At 47.5% G+C, this 16,160-nt stretch overlaps 1 protein-coding gene across 1 annotated transcript in view; it reads left to right on the top strand.

The window, feature by feature from the left end:
• Positions 1–863: 863 nt before the first annotated feature.
• The window catches only part of LOC135373998 (group 3 secretory phospholipase A2-like), a 50,292-nt gene continuing 34,995 nt past the window's right edge, over positions 864–16,160 (top strand). The window contains exon 1 of the mRNA XM_064607020.1: positions 864–944. The gene's annotated coding sequence lies outside the window, so the exon portion shown is untranslated. The remainder of the gene's footprint in view (positions 945–16,160) is intronic.

The raw sequence follows: 16,160 nt of genomic DNA, 5'->3' as shown, positions 1-16,160 counted from the left end.
GGGTTAACGAGTGTACTTGCTTTGCGGCTATATGAGAACAGCATTCAATTAAATATAAGTAACACACAGTACGTCGGAACACGACGAGGCAATGAGACGGATACACAGAAAGGGTACTCACACGCATGTCACGGAGGTGTCATCGAATACTGCTTCTAGGAAGTAAAATTTAAATGCTTAGAACGCTCAAATTTATCACCACGTTAAATATATCGACAACGAGAACGTTGTTCATGTTCGTCCTCTCTGCGTAGCGTTACTTGAGCATGTTTCAAAGTACCAGCCAACATCCTACAAAGCTTCTGCCACAAATAGGTTTCGTTTAGGGCTCGAAATGTCGATGATGAGCATAAAATGACGTGATGCAATGGCGGTGAGGCAAACTGGGTTTTCTTTACATGCGTGCAAACAAAACTCGGTTTGCCTCACCGGCATTACATGACGTCATTTCCTGCTGATCATTAAGATTTCACTCAAACTACTCCCAGAAAATATGAGTATATTGAGAGGACAACAGAATGTCGGGTTTGAACAGGAAATTGATACCTGGAGGTCAAGTATAGACCGCTTAATGCTAGTGCATTTCTCTCGCATTTCGCGCTAAATCGCCACCGAATTTTTGTCACAGCCTCTACCCTCTATTACCACAGTATGGCAGTATCGAACTGGAAGCTCATCTACATCATGCACTTACAGTAATATCCTACAGTTGCTGCATTGCAAATCTCAGTGCAACTTCATATTATTGTTTCAAATTATTCTGAGGCGAAGCGAAGTGTAAAAGAAATAGAGAGAAGGAGGGAGGCATTTCAGCTGCAATGACGCCAGCGCCCCCAAGGTTCTTGTACCAGACGGTTAAGGACCGCGCAGATCACTAGACGAAAGCGCCAGGTGCGTGTGTATGTGTGTGCTGCTCGACGTGGACGTAGAAGCGAAAGAAACAGGTGAGTGATGCGTTCCATTTTTTCCCTCAGCAGGAGTCATGCTGAAGCTGCTCATAGCTATTACAGTGCGACTTTGGAATATTCGCTATTGCGCAACGCCAATTCTCCGCCGTTTACCGGCATGCGCGGGGGGCCTGCGACGTTGGAGCTTCCGCAGAACATCATCGACACTGTACGCAAAACAGACGATTGACGGTTCTTCATTTACTTTAACGCTTTTGACGTTGACTTCACAGCTCAGCCGACAAATGCTGAACGACGCTTTTTAAATACGACGGAATGCTGTGAGGACAGACATCGCGACTCTTACACCTCGTAGCAATTCTCCTTCCTCACAGCGCTGGCGTCGCGTTAATGGCATGATATGGCGCGATGTATCCCATGACCTCATTTGACAGTTGCTCCTTCAGTGCTCATGTTTGCGTTTGATTTGTTCGGAAGAGCTGGTTGGGAGGATATATTTTGTATTCAACAGAGAAGTCGAGGAACCGGAGATATCATTTTTTATGTGATATTTTCCCTTACTCTTTGGAACTGTTCAAATAATTGAGAGCACGTCCCTTTTACGTGCAATCCAGTATGTCAGTAAAGTTTAGCCATGGCGATGGGTGACATTTTGTTGTCTGTGCCGGCTCCTGGTTCAAAGGCAATACCGCAAGAATTTTGCCGGTAATCTCTAGCTTTCGTGGAAAGCGACGCCTCGCGCCCTCTTGTGGCCGTTAAGTGAAATTTGCCTTCGAGACTATAGAAAAGTGCTCTAGCAGCTGTTTTATTCTAGGTATTGTAATATTCTCGAAGACTTCTTCTGAGATTCTGAGATTATGCACAAAATACCTTTTGGTTTCCCAGACATCCCACTTTTCGGAGCGTCAATGCGTGTGTGTTGGGGGAACTTTCACGCAGGAGACGACTTGTTGAGGTAGAGACAGACAGAGTCGGAAGGGTCAACGGTAGATATTTACTCTGGCCTGTCAAGCCCCGAACTAAATGAAAAGGAACAACGGCTGTCGTGGAACAAAAGGAACAACGAGTGTTTCGCGCGAGAATTGAACCGGTGGTCGTGGACCACTTCGTCGTCTGCTACATCGCCCCCCCCCCCACTGGAGACAGCGGAAGGCTGTCTGACCACGTGACAGTCTAGACGGAACGGGTCAAAGATGGTGGTGAAGGGCTGAAGTCACAGTGGTTCGTTCGGAGAAGGTCGGAAGTGGGCGGTGCTTCAATGTAGGCTGGCTTGAGCCGGTCCACGGTGATCGTTTCTTCGGTACCGTTGACGTTGACGCGGTAGTTCTTGCCGGAGCGTTCGATAACCGGGTGGGCACCGGAGTATGGAGGAACGAGGGACTTCCGGGCGGCGTCAGTGCGGATGAACACATGCGTCGCCGTAGGAAGATCCAGCGGGACGAAAGGGGTGTAAGAGGTTGAAGAACGTGGGGGCACCTGCGCAGTGTGCGGAAGAACTGGTGTAGTCGTTGAACCAACGGGGATGTGTCAGGCTGGCCGGAGGTGTCGGCGAAAAATTCGGCGGGACGGCGAAGGGCGCGGCCGTGCACCAGGTCGGCAGGACTACTACCCAGATTGGACTTGAATGCAGCAGGGTAGGCCGAGCAGAACCAGTGGGAGGTGAGCGGCCCAGTGCTCGTGGTCTTTTGATGCCATGAGGGCGGTCTTCAGGTGGTGGTGAAAACGCTCCACGACACCATTAGATGCCGGGTGGTAGGATGTCGTGAGTATGCGTGAGGTGCCAAGGAGCCGTGCGAAAGCAGAGAATAAGTTGATCTCAAATTGGCGACCTCTGTCGGTGGTAACTTGGGAGGGTACTTTGAAATGGGCACCTCATGTGGCTAGGAACGTGGCAGCGACGGTTTCGGCAGGCATGTCGGGCATCGGGCAGGCTTGGTTCGCAGAAGTTCGTCGTCAGTGGCCTGTGCAGCAGCGATTTCCTCGGGAGTAAGCGCCTGGACGATGGGAGAGACGCTCGCAATCCGGCTAGGGGCGTCTGCAGGAGAGTTTGCGGTGCCGGGGACGTGCTGAGTGTCCGCGCAAAACTCTGAGAGATAGGCCAGGTGCCGGATTTCCCGTGGCGAGTAGCGGCTGCTCGCCGACCGGAATGCGTGTGTAAGCGGCTTGTGGTCCTTTGGGATGGTGAATAGCCGACCCTCGAGAAAGTGTCGGAAGTGGCGTACCGCAAGATAGGCAGCTCGCAGTTCGCGGCCGAAAGTACTGTACTTCTGCCCCGCCGGCTTGAGGGCCTTGGAAAAGAAAGCGGCTGGTTTACAGGCCTCATTGATCTTCTGCTGAAGTACTGCACCGGCAGCAATGCCTGACGCGTCGACCATCAGCGAGGTGGGGGCGCCAAGCTTGGGATGGAAAAGCATGGTGCAGCGGGCGAGGCCGGTTTTGACTTGAGTGAATGCGGCATCGACACGTGGACTTCACTGAAGGGCGGACGAAGGGGTTTTGTGCCCGGCGAGGAGGGTGTCCAGAGGGTGCACAGTCTCGGCACAGTGGGGTATAAAACTCCTATAGAAATTGACCAGGCCGAGGAAACGGCGTAACTGGTGCCAGTAATGGGGGCGAGGAAACGTGGTGATCGTCTCTACCTTGCTCTCGAGAGGAGCAATTCCTTCGGGTGTCACCTTGTGGCCCAGAAATTCGGTAGATGAAACGCCGAACTCGCATTTCTCTACGTTGACCACAATACCATGGGCGGTCAGTCGTTCGAAGAGCAGCCGAAGGTGCAGTTCGTTTTCTTCTGGCCGAATGAATGAACCGCTGGTATGTTTGATCCGCGTTGCGCAAGCCGAAAGGCATGCGGGGCAACTCAAACAGACCAAAAGGGGTGGTGATTGCGGTTTTCTTGACGTCCTCGGCTGCGACCGGGATCTGATGGTAGGCCTTCATCAGGTCAATCTTGCTGTAGAGGGTGGTGCCGTGCAAGTTAACCGTGAAGTCCTGAAGGCGACGTAGTAGGGGCACCTGGCGGTAGACCGGAATGCCGGTGTTGTTCACGGCAGTCAGGTGGAAAATGGGCTTGCGTCGCCGGTCAAGAGCGTTTGCGGGCAGCACACTGACTTCGGCGCCGGTATCGACGAGAAACCTTGCCCCTGACGTGTGGTCCGTGACGAAGTACAGACGGCTGCTGAAGGCGTCGGGGACGGCCGCAGCCGTTAGCGGTCCCCGGAAAAGTTTCCCTGCTAGGAGCAGGCAAGGGCAGGCTTCTTGGTCGGGGCAATGAAATCGCGGAGAGCGCCGACGGCTGCCGGACCGGAATTGACGTCGGGCAGAGCTCCGACGGCGCGACCGAAGGGGGGTCGGGTGAATCGCAAAGGCCACCAGGGCGGATAGGCGGGTGAAATCCTAACGAAGCTGCGCAACTGGATCGAGTGCAGTGGCGAACTGTGGCGGTGCAACACCTGGGTGTGACGTGGAAGCTTGGGTGGTACGCAAAGGAACGTCGGCGGTGCTGGGTGCGGCGCTGGTAATGGCGGCGATGTGCGGGGCGGACACCTCCATTATCTTGTCAGCGTGCGCCGCCAATTGGGGAAGCTGCAAGTCGGAGGCTGTGGCCAGTATCATCTGAACGTTGGTGGGAAGGCGCTGGGGGAAAAGCTCTTTCAAGAGAGCCTGGTCGAACGTCGGTGCGCGCTCACCGAGTAAGGCTTGCATGTCGTGCGGAAGCTGACTTGGTCTGCGGTCTCCCAGTTCTTCTGTGGTTAGGACTTGATGTATCCTTTTGCGCTCGGACGCAGTCGTTCGGTCGAGGATGGCCGCCTTCAAAGCGTCGTACGGAGCAACAGCTGGCAGAGCGGCAAGCACGTCAGCGATCTGGGCGGCGACGTCCGGCAGAAGCACGCACATGACGTGGCGGAACTTCGTCAGCTGGTTGGTGACGTTTGCCAGGGAAAACTGGCACTCAACTTCCAGGTACCAGACTGTGGGGTTCTGCGGCCAGAAGGGAGGTAGGTGGACGGCGATGTGGCAGACGGCGGGTTCAGCCTCGGCGGCGTCGATTCCAGCTCCTGTGGCAGCGCTCTGCAGAGGGCTGGCCATGACTGGGCAACGTCCGGGTCACCAGTGTTGACGTAGAGACAGGCACAGCCGGAAGGGTCAACGGTAGATGTTTACTCTGGGCTGTCTGGCCCCGAACTAAATGGAAAGGAACAACGGCTCGCAGGCCGAAGGTTTGTCGCGAGAATTGAACCGGTGGTCGTGGACCACTTCATCGTCGTCTGCTGCAGACTCTATAGCTTACTATCTCTGGCATTGCGTGATGCACTGTGACATTCCCGTAGATACGCGTTCAATGAAGCATCTAGATTCAAAATGTAGAAGAAGTGCTGGAATTACTCAATTGGCAGCGTTTTCCATGTGTGGCAAACCTAGCGCAGATGTCAACTTTCAGAGGCAGTCAAAGCGGCTTAATCGCGTTGTAATGTACCCGTATTCACGAACTCACTTAAACCATTGGTTTAGTGACGTCGAGTTTAAATCTATCACGTGAGACTTTCGTTCGCCAATCCTGGATCACCACCCCATGCCCTACCACCAGTTGCTGTGAAGCCAATGGCACCGCACATAGCGAGCTTCCTGCACGGCGCATGCGCATTTCGCCAGAGTCTGCCAGAAGCGGCTGTGACCGATAAGCCTAATCCTCGGTTCACGAAGAATTTTTCATCAAATCTTGGGTAAGTTTTGATTGATATAGTTACTAGAAGCGCCCAGGAGATGGATTTTATCGCAATGGGACGAATATTCGCTTCAATTATTCCATTTCGATCATCCACCCAAGCTACTTAAACCGGCGGTTTAAGGCCCATGTATTTGAGTGGGACGTATTTTAAACTAGGGGAGGGGCTAGTTTAACGTCGGCCTAAGAACGTTGCAACTGTGAACGTGTGCTGAAAAGACTATCGTAGAGTGGTTGTGGTAGGTGATGTTTCACTAATTCGAAGTCTAACTGGTAAAAATTAAGCAGAATCGGTTTAGATGCGCAGTTAGTAAAGAAAAGTGGCGTAACGCTTTTCCGGGATCACGAAATAAAACAGTTGTTTTTAGAAGGCGCTATTGCAAGCTCTTGCATGGTAAACGTAAAAGCACCGTAGAAGTGTGGTCAAAGAGAGTGACATCGACATGTGCCACTGGACAAAATCCAGATACCAATCCAATGGACCGACAGAGCATGCGGGTGGCCGAACTTCAATGTGCATCTTCAAAAAGAAAGCGTAGTGCTGTCTGTGCTGGCGCTTAATATGAGTGTCATCTACTGTGATACACACTGTAAGCACCCCTGTCATTGTACAGTAAGAGCAATAACGTGCTAGATGTTTGTTGCGAGCCCCGATGAAGAAATTGAGGGGCGTTATCCACTCGCATGTGTATTAACCACCCCAGTATCTATCACCTCTCTGCAGCGTGTCTTATCTCCAGAGACATTTAACCGTCCAATAAGACTGATCATAGAGTGCATTAGCGTCTTGCGGCTGTTGTATGGATACTATCGAGGCATGGAAATATTGCATATTGTTGCACTACACTGAACACGAAATTTGAGCAGATTCTGCGTTCCCAGGTTATGAAAATACCGGAGCAAAACCGAACGAGGTCCCCATTTTCCCTGGATTCACATGTAAGCATAGATGAAACTGAAAGCTGTGTTTTACTTATTTCAGCATGCCACAGCAGAGGAGACCAATGAAAAACAGTTCTTCAGGTATTGTGTTACTACTGCTACATTGGAAAACATTCAAAAAGACAGCTGCTTACATCTATTTTAATTTATCGTCTGGTAACAGTAGATCTGCTTTTGTAGGGCTGTTTCTGCAAAAGACACTACAATGCAGTGTGCTAAAGGAGGCTGGAGACATTTGGAAGCATCATTACTTTTTAGGTTAACTATTGCAGGTACATAACCAATCACTGACAGTTTTTGTGCATTGTATAAGCATAGATATTCTGTAGATCCTTTCTCAAAAATTATCTGTTGTCGTCTCGTGGACTCATTCGTCATAAGAACTTTGTATTCGTGAGATTTTTTGTTTATATTCAGATAATAAAGGCTATTACGTAATTCCACCGGGATGACTTTTTTCATAGAGGCATGCACTCTCCATACCCTGCTCAATTAGTTGGTGAGGTCACATGATAACATGAGTGGGCAATGGTGCACAAGGAAAAAAAATCCTTGCTACATTCCGCATGCTGGCTCCAATAATGTGTCTGAGGTGTACTGCAAAAGAGCTGAATGGCATAGGAATCAAGGGCAATGTGTACAGAAACTTTGAGCTCCCTTGCTCACATTGCACTGCACTGCAAGTTGAAAATTAGATCAACAGCAATTACTGCATATAACACCTTCCAGACAGAGATAACAAAATGTAGGCTACAGACTGATCAATAGATGGTATTGACAATTATAATAGTAGCCAGCTGGTACATGGAACATCAAAATGGAAATGTGGTTCTGCCATAACTGTAGCATGAGTGCATGGAAATGTTGTACATGGCCACATGACCGTTGTCAACTACTTAAAAGAAAGTTAGCTTCTGTTAGCTTCCTGCCAGTGCAGCCGTTTGTATATACACCGAGCACACGAGAACGTGGAAGAGCACGGTCCCATGTTAACAGTAGCTATCGTTTTATTACGTTATAGAGAGCTGCCCTAGTAGTAATGACTGGACACAGACTGTCCGCAACGCTACAAAGCTTCTGGACACGTTTAATTAGCAATTAGAGCTAATTGGGACCCTCACATTAATCAGGACCCTCCAGGGAGTCATCACACTAATTGGGGAGCATCTAAGACGTGCCCAGACCACCCTGTGCGTTGCTGACAACCTGTGTCCATAAAAAATAAAAACTAGGCAGAAAATAAAATAAAAAGATATAAATAGACTGGAGAGAAACAATTTATTCGAAAATCAATGATGTCGCAACACCCGAGTGACCAGCGCCCGCCATGTTGGTAGTTGGCGACGGGCAGTTGCAGAGATCGACGACAGGTGGCCACTTAGTTGCAAGGCATCACACCAGATAGCGCCACCATCATAGCTCTAGGCGAGAAAGACAGAACAAGACACTAGCAGCAGGTATAAAATGGCAGCACTGCTAAACAAGTCTAGACATGCGAGAGAAAAGGTTTAACACACAGTACACACAGAAAACAGTACATATCGGGGAAAAGGCAATCGACTAGGCCTAACCACAGCGTCACAACAGTATGCAGCTAACACAAGGCGGGAACCGCTAACCAACAGGCTTGCTCTCCGCTAAACAAGACTAAACATGCGAGAAAAGGCTTAACACGAGCGCGGTCAAACATTGACAAATCACTCGTTGGTCACCGATGAACACGGCAAACATGCGAGAAAATGAGCACGGCAAATCACTTTTTCCCCGCGGCGACTGCTCATCAGCCAGCCAGAAATTGAGCGAGCGCGGGGACTGTGGAGCAAACGAGCGCACGTCTGCTCTCCGCGACAGCCAGCGAGCAACTGACTGAGGTGACGCGCTGCAGCAGCTACGCATACGCGCGCTCGTAGCGCCCTCTGCGCGCTCCTACCGCCACCTGCAGCGACAACCTGTGAGAGGCTAAGAGAGAAGAGCATTCCTGCACCCTCTTCTTGCGTTGCTTTGGATACACAAATTTCCTTAGGTGAGCAGGGAAAAGGCTTAAGACCTCAGGTCACCACACATCGCCACACGGCTCGCACAACATGACATGCCATGATGACGTCACAAATCAGGAAAAAAGCACCCACACGCATACACAGAGGACAACGCATTAAACACACGGAGCGGTCAGGAATAATCGTAGCGTTACCGCACATCGCTACGAAGCTCAACGTCTAACGCAAGACGACAGCAACAACATATTAGCAGAGGGTAAAAATTGCAACACTACTGAACAAGTCCAGCCATGCGACATCGCATACAAAACACTGCCCATTGGGGAAAAGGCCTAAGCCTGCGGCGGATCATTATAGAGCATATATACACAACTTCATTTTTCTGTTTTGGGTAAACTAAACACGGTCTGCTTGGAAAATGACGTACAAATTTTCTTAGGGAGCTTAGAAATATTGAAATTTCTACACCGCGCTCAGATACCAGCATACCTCAAAAACCTGCAAAATTAACTACTGCTTACTTCGTCAAGATATCGAACACCCAACAAAGTCAAACGAACAACCGCACTTCCACTGATAGAACACTATTCAGCTTTTACGCAGGAGGCTTTCTTCTACATAAAAGTAGAGAAAATAAGAAAAGAGCAGCGAAAAATTACACGCACTTTTGCTCGCATAGCTATAAGAGAAAAAAAATATATAACGACGCACACGCTAATAAACTGTGACAACGACACCCATTTCTGCTATCAGATAATTATTGCATAATGCTAAATACTCATTTGCATTGTCCCTGCGTGAAGAAAGAACATGCGAGATCGCATACAAAACACTGCCCATCGGGGAAAAGGCCTAAGCCTGCGGCGGATCATCATAGAGCATACACAACTTCATTTTTCTATTTTGCATAAACTAAACGCGGTCTGCTTGGAAAATGACGTACAAATTTTCTTAGGGAGCTGAGAAATATTGAAATTTCTACTCCATGCTCAGATACCAGCATACCTCAAAAACCTGCAAAACTAAGCACTGCTTACTTCGTCAAGATATCGAACACCCAACAAAGTCAAACAAACAACCCCACTTCCACTGATAGAACACTATTCAGCTTTTACGCAGGAGGCTTTCTTCTACATAAAAGTAGAGAAAATAAGAAAAGAGCAGCGAAAAATTACACGCACTTTTGCTCGCATAGCTATAAGAGAAAAAAAATAGCGACGCACACGCTAATAAACTGTGACAAAGACACCCATTTCTGCTATCAGATAATTATTGCATAATGCTAAATACTCATTTGCATTGTCCCTGCGTGAAGAAAGCACAGGACAGGGATACACAATTTATCTTAAGCGAGCAGGGAAAGTCACTTCTACTCGAACAGCTTAATACCATAAAGTCTGAATTTTTGCAAAGAAAATACAGCTTGAACAGTGCTACGAAGGTGACAGACACATACTAACAAACAAACAAACACTTCTATTCATTTCTATTGATAAAGGCGTAAACCACACTACAAGAACAAAGCACACTGCTTCAGGAAAGCGTATCAAATACAACGCAAAAGGACCGGCTCTCATAAAATAGCCTGCCCAAAACAAAGACTTCACCAGGTTCGCGAGGCAATTCCACTAAAAACGCTCTCGGTCTATCCTACAGATAGCAATGCAAGCGCTGCTACCCTTATTTTTTTAAAGCACTATTCCACGCAATAGTACATAAATGTATCACTCGTGTCACATGAAAAGGCACACACAAAGAACTTACTTGTCAAGTGGGATCCCTGGTTCTGAAAAGTGCCCGCGCGCACACACAGACACACGCTCACATTTTCGCACTCACAAACACAAAGCCTATTCTCACAACCACATAAATCCATGTTATTCCTCAGGTCAATAATTATCCTACCATCGTCAAAAGATGGCTCACTCTTGTATGCGAGAGCAAAGCGATAGGTCCTCGTTCGGGATGTAATAGGATATCGCCACTCGACCGACGCGAACCAAAACAAAAGAAAGGAATGCACGTTCGCTATACCTCCACGAAGAAAAGGGTGCCGTGCTTCTACGCAGCGATCATCATACAGGAGTGAATTGTCTTCTTCGTTTTCCTTTTATTTTCTTGCACACATATATTTTGCAAGAATACTATAGAGACCCAACAGAGCAGTGCGCTCCCGTCAACACACCTTGGGCTGACCTTACACACCCGAAGCCTTTTCTGAATACATTCTACAACAAGGGTACAACAATGTCAGCTCTGCTTCCGTTTAAGTGATAAAACAGTGCGCTCGCACGGGAAATCGCGCGCGTCGCGTCGCGAGAACGGGCTCGCGCGCGGGTCGCGTGGGGCGCGGTTCGGGCGCACTGTTTTATCACTTAAACGGAAGCAGAGCTGACATTGTTGTACCCTGGCGATAAATCTGTTTATTCCAGCGCCAGCAGAATGTATTCAGACAAGGCTTCGGGTGTGTAAGGTCAACCCAACGTGTGTTGATGGGAGTGCACTGCTCTGTTGGGTCTCTATAGTATTCTTGCAAAATATATGGGTGCAAGAAAATAAAAGGAAAACGAAGAAGACAATTCACTCCTGTATGATGATCGCTGCGTAGAAGCACGGCACCGTTTTCTTCGTGGAGGTATAGCGAACGTGCATTCCTTTCTTTCTTTTTTGGTTCGCGTCGGTCCAGTGGCGATATCCTATTACATCCGGAACGAGGACCTAACGCTTTGCGATCGCATACAAGAGTGAGCCATCTTTTGACGATGGTAGGATAATTATTGACCTGAGGAATAACATGGATTTATGTGGTTGTGAGAATAGACTTTGTGTTTGTGAGTGTGAAAATGTGAGCGTGTGTCTATGTGTGCGCACGGGCGCGCGCGCTTTTCTAAACCAGGGATCCCACTTGACAAGTAAGTTCTTTGTGTGTGCCTTTTCATGTGACACGAGTGATACATTTATGTACTATTGCGTGGAATAGTGGTTTAAAAAAATATGAGTAGCAGCGCTTGCATTGCTATCTGTAGGATAGACCGAGAGCGTTTTTAATGGAATTGCCTCGCGAACCTGGTGAAGTCTTTGTTTTGGGCAGGCTATTTTATGAGAGCCGGTCCTTTTGCGTTGTGTTTGATACGCTTTCCTGAAGCAGTGTGCTTTGTTCTTGTAGTGTGGTTTACGCCTTTATCAATAGAAATGAATAGAAGTGTTTGTTTGTTTGTTAGTATGTGTCTGTCACCTTCGTAGCACTGTTCAACCTGTATTTTCTTTGCGAAAATTCAGACTTTATGGTATTAAGCTGTTCGAGTAGAAGTGACTTTCCCTGCTCGCTTAAGATAAATTGTGTATCCCTGTCCTGTGCTTTCTTCACGCAGGGACAATGCAAATGAGTATTTAGCATTATGCAATAATTATCTGATAGCAGAAATGGGTGTCTTTGTCACAGTTTATTAGCGTGTGCGTCGTTATTTTTTTTCTCTTATAGCTATGAGAGCAAAAGTGCGTGTAATTTTTCGCTGCTCTTTTCTTATTTTCTCTACTTTTATGCAGAAGAAAGCCTCCTGCGTAAAAGCTGAATAGTGTTCTATCAGTGGAAGTGGGGTTGTTTGTTTGATTTTGTTGGGTGTTCGATATCTTGACGAAGTAAGCAGTGCTTAATTTTGCGGGTTTTTGAGGTATGCTGGCATCTGAGCACGGAGTAGAAATTTCTATATTTCTCAGCTCCCTAAAAAAAATTGTACGTCATTTTCCAAGCAGACCGCGTTTTGTTTACACAAAATAGAAAAATGAAGTTGTGTATGCTCTATGATGATCCGCCGCAGGCTTAGGCCTTTTCCCCGATGGGCAGTGTTTTGTATGCGATGTCGCATGTCCGGACTTGTTCAGTAGTGTTGCAATTTTTACCCTTCGCTAATATCTTGTTGCTGTCGTCTTGTGTTAGACGTCGAGCTTCGTAGCGATGTGCGGTAACGCTACGATTATTCCTGAGCGCTCCGTGTGTTTAATGCGTTGTCCTCTGTGCGTGCGTGCGTGTGCTTTTTTCCTGATGTGTGACGCCATCATGGCATGTCTGATCTTGTTTACCAGTGTTGCAGTTCTTCCCGCTGCTAGTATCTTGTTGGTGTCATGTTGTGCTAGCCGCGTGGCGATGTGTGGTGACCTGAGGTCTTAAGCCTTTTCCCTGCTCACCTAAGGAAATTTGTGTATCCCTGTGCTATGCTTTCTTTACGCAAGGGCAATGCGTCTGTGTATGTGGCACTATCAGATACCAGACATGAGTGTCTTTTTCTTAGTTTATTAGCATATGCTTCAGGTTTTTTAAGTCAAGCATAAGTGCGCGCAATTTTTCGCTGCTCTCTTCTTCAAATCACCGATTTTACGCAGAAGAAAGTCGCATGGTGCAGCTGAGACGAGGGTTTCTCTGATTGTTTGTTAGATGTTGTTAGGAGCTCGGTATGTTGAGGAAGTCAGCTGTTAAAGGTATCCGTGAAGAAATGCTTGCATCTGAGCGCAGGATAGGAATTCCTGAAGCACGGCACCCTCAGTATAAATTAATTATTTTGGATGTGAGTCTGCTTCACTGCATGACAAGGATGAAATGGGAAGAGAGAAAAAAATTGGAGCGCTTCATTAACAGCGAAATGCAGCGTCCAAGTAATAAGGCAAATATAGTTTCCATAGAAAGTAGAATTTCAATTGGCGCCTAAAATTATAGTTTTGTAGTAGTTTTTCTAAACTGCAATGCAAGGTAGAAAATCATTAATATGGTGGGAATGCCATCATGTTCCCGTAAAGGCGTTCTGTTTTGTGCTTTGGCGTGCGCGAATGGAACTTTGCTCCCCGGCTTTCGCGCCTTTTTGCTCGCAATGCGCGAATGGAACTTTGCCCCCCGCCTTTCGCGCCTTTTTGCTCGCCTCAGACAACGAATGTATAAGCATAGAAAGGGTCATGTATTACATAAGCCTGGTGATGATGTTGAGTGGTCTCACTTATTATTTTAAAAGAGCAGTGGTAGTTTACTGGTGATGTGATTCTAATGACCATGATGAGTCTTTGGGGTGAAAATCGTTAATATGCAGGGTGCTTTTTTGTTGAATTTTAATGAGAGAATGAATGTCTTTAAGAGTAGGACAAAGGAAATACTCTTGCAATTCAATAATTGTCTTTGCCGCTGTTTTCTTCAGACAGGATGTGAAGACGTCACACAGTCTGCAGCAATGCATTGACCGTTGCTGGAAAAAATTGTAGCAATAGAAAAATGGTGTGTATTGCCCTGCACGGATTTATGATGAGCACTGTTTTTGAATAAGAGGAGTGCATGTGCTTAGAAATAGTTTGATGCTGGTTTTCTTCTTTGTTTCTTTTCGCTTTTTCCCTCTTGTTGTCTGACAAACATGCACTGGCATGCTCTGTCCTGTTCTGACATGGTTTCCTTCTACATGTAGTTTTTTTCTTTTTGTACAAGGAATATTCTTGGCGATGACGATAGTGCTGCCTTGAATGGGAATAGTGCTATTCTTAATAATTTTGCGATTCGTTTAGTTCAGAGAGTAACCGCGAGGGGGACAGGTGTGTGACTTTATTCAGGAGCAACAAAGCGTCATTATTCGGTTAGCTGCATGGCTCTCGGCTGGGATGGACATGTCTTGCTGAACCATTATTTTGTTTTTTCCTGTACAGTAAGACTTTGGAAATGAAATGCTACAGTCTCCTCTTATCTATGGTGTTTTTCTGCAATAGTTCCCTATGCAATCATTATAGTAGAATAAAGGAAATAATCTAGGGATTGTGATTCAATAAATAACGGGTCCCCATTCTAGAGCGTAAGCGTCCTTGAGCCACACACCTGCATGATGACGTCATACCGCAACATTATTGTTTCAGGTTGACCTTGTCTAGAGGAGCATTAGTGGAAAAAAACAGTGTAGCCGTGAGATAATAGGGTGACGTCAAGACCAATGAGAATGGCCTGCAGGGGGCGCAAGGATTCACTTCTCTCTTGGACACTGGCGGGTCTGGACACGTTAATTCTGCTCCTAGCAATTGCGTTGGCCGTCAGTGGAAGAGCTTAGTTTCGCTGGGGTTCTGTCTGCCTCTGATGAGGTGCGGATGTGTGGTTCGTCACTGGTGAATGGTGTTCGACGATGCAGGTGGATTTTGTGACGAGCGGATTTACAATGAGGGAATGTAGTGTACATGTCCGATGATAGTGAGTGTCTTTTCACTCTGTTCAAGTGTTTGTTTTCCTCTGTTGCCCAGCAGTCGTGCAATTTGTCCTGACGTGTTCTGACATGCCCCGATATGCATGCTTTCCTTTGTTGACGCTTTGTATTTTTTGACAAGGAACATTGTTGTCTTGACGATAGTGCTGCCCTGAATGGGAATAGTGCTATTCTTAATAATTTCGCGATTAAATTAGTTCAGAAATCAACCACAAGAGGGACAGACGCATGACTTTATAGAGGAGAAAAAGCATTACGACTTCCGTGCCTGGGTGTCATATGGAGTAGACGCATCGTTCAGCGCTCCTTGTTACCCGTACTCTGTGTTGATTTGTTCAGTGCCTAGTCCTCTTATTAGCCGTTGATGGAGTTACGTGTTAGGATATTTTGTTCTTTTGCAAGTCTCATTTAGTAAGACTTTGGAATTCCTACGAACAGCTTTCATGCATGGTGCTCTTCTGCAATAGTTTCCTATGCAATCGGTATAGAAGAATAATGGAAATAATCTTGGGATACTGATTCAATAAATAATAGGTCCCCTGTCTAGAGCGCATGCGTCCTTGAGCCACGGAGGTGCATGATGATGTAATGCCATGGCTTCATTGCAGATTGACCTTGTCCAGTTGTGTCGACTGTGTGAAAAAAAAAAGCAGGGTAGCCCTGAGACAATGGGATGACGTCACGACCAATGAGTAACGCGAGAAGAGGGCGCAGGAATGCTCTTCTCTCTTAGCCTCTCGCAGGTGGTCGCCGCAGGTGGCGGTAGGAGCGCACAGAGGGCGCTAGGAGCGCGCGTATGCGTAGCTGCCGCAGCGCGTCGCCTCAGTCAGTTGCTCGCTGGCTGTCGCAGAGAGCAGACGTGCGCTCGTTTGCTCCACAGTCCCCGCGCTCGCTCAGTTTCTGGCTGGCTGATGAGCAGTCGCCGCGGGGGAAAAGGTGAGTGATTTGCCGCGCTCCTTTTCTCGCATATTTGCCGTGTTTAGCGGTGACCAACGAGTGATTTGTCGATGTTTGACCGCGCTCGTGTTAAGCCTTTTCTCGCATGTTTAGTCTTGTTTAGCGGAGAGGAAGCCTGTTGTTTAGCGGTTCCCGCCTTGTGTTGGCTGCATACTGTTGTGACGCTGTGGTTAGGCCTAGTCGATTGCCTTTTCCCCGATATGTACTGTTTTCTGTGTGTACTGTGTGTTAAACCTTTTCTCTCGCATGTTTAGACTTGTTTAGCAGTGCTGCCATTTTCTACCTGCCGCTAGTGTCTTGTTCTGTCTTTCTCGCCTAGAGCTATGATGGTGGCACCATCTGGTGTGATGCCTTGCAACTAAGTGGCCACCTGTCGTCGATCTCTGCAACTGCCCGTCGCCAACTACCAACA

This window comes from Ornithodoros turicata, chromosome 1, assembly GCF_037126465.1.
Source record: "Ornithodoros turicata isolate Travis chromosome 1, ASM3712646v1, whole genome shotgun sequence".
NCBI classification, from domain to species: Eukaryota; Metazoa; Arthropoda; class Arachnida; order Ixodida; family Argasidae; genus Ornithodoros; species Ornithodoros turicata.
This window is presented reverse-complemented; position numbering and strand designations above follow the sequence as displayed.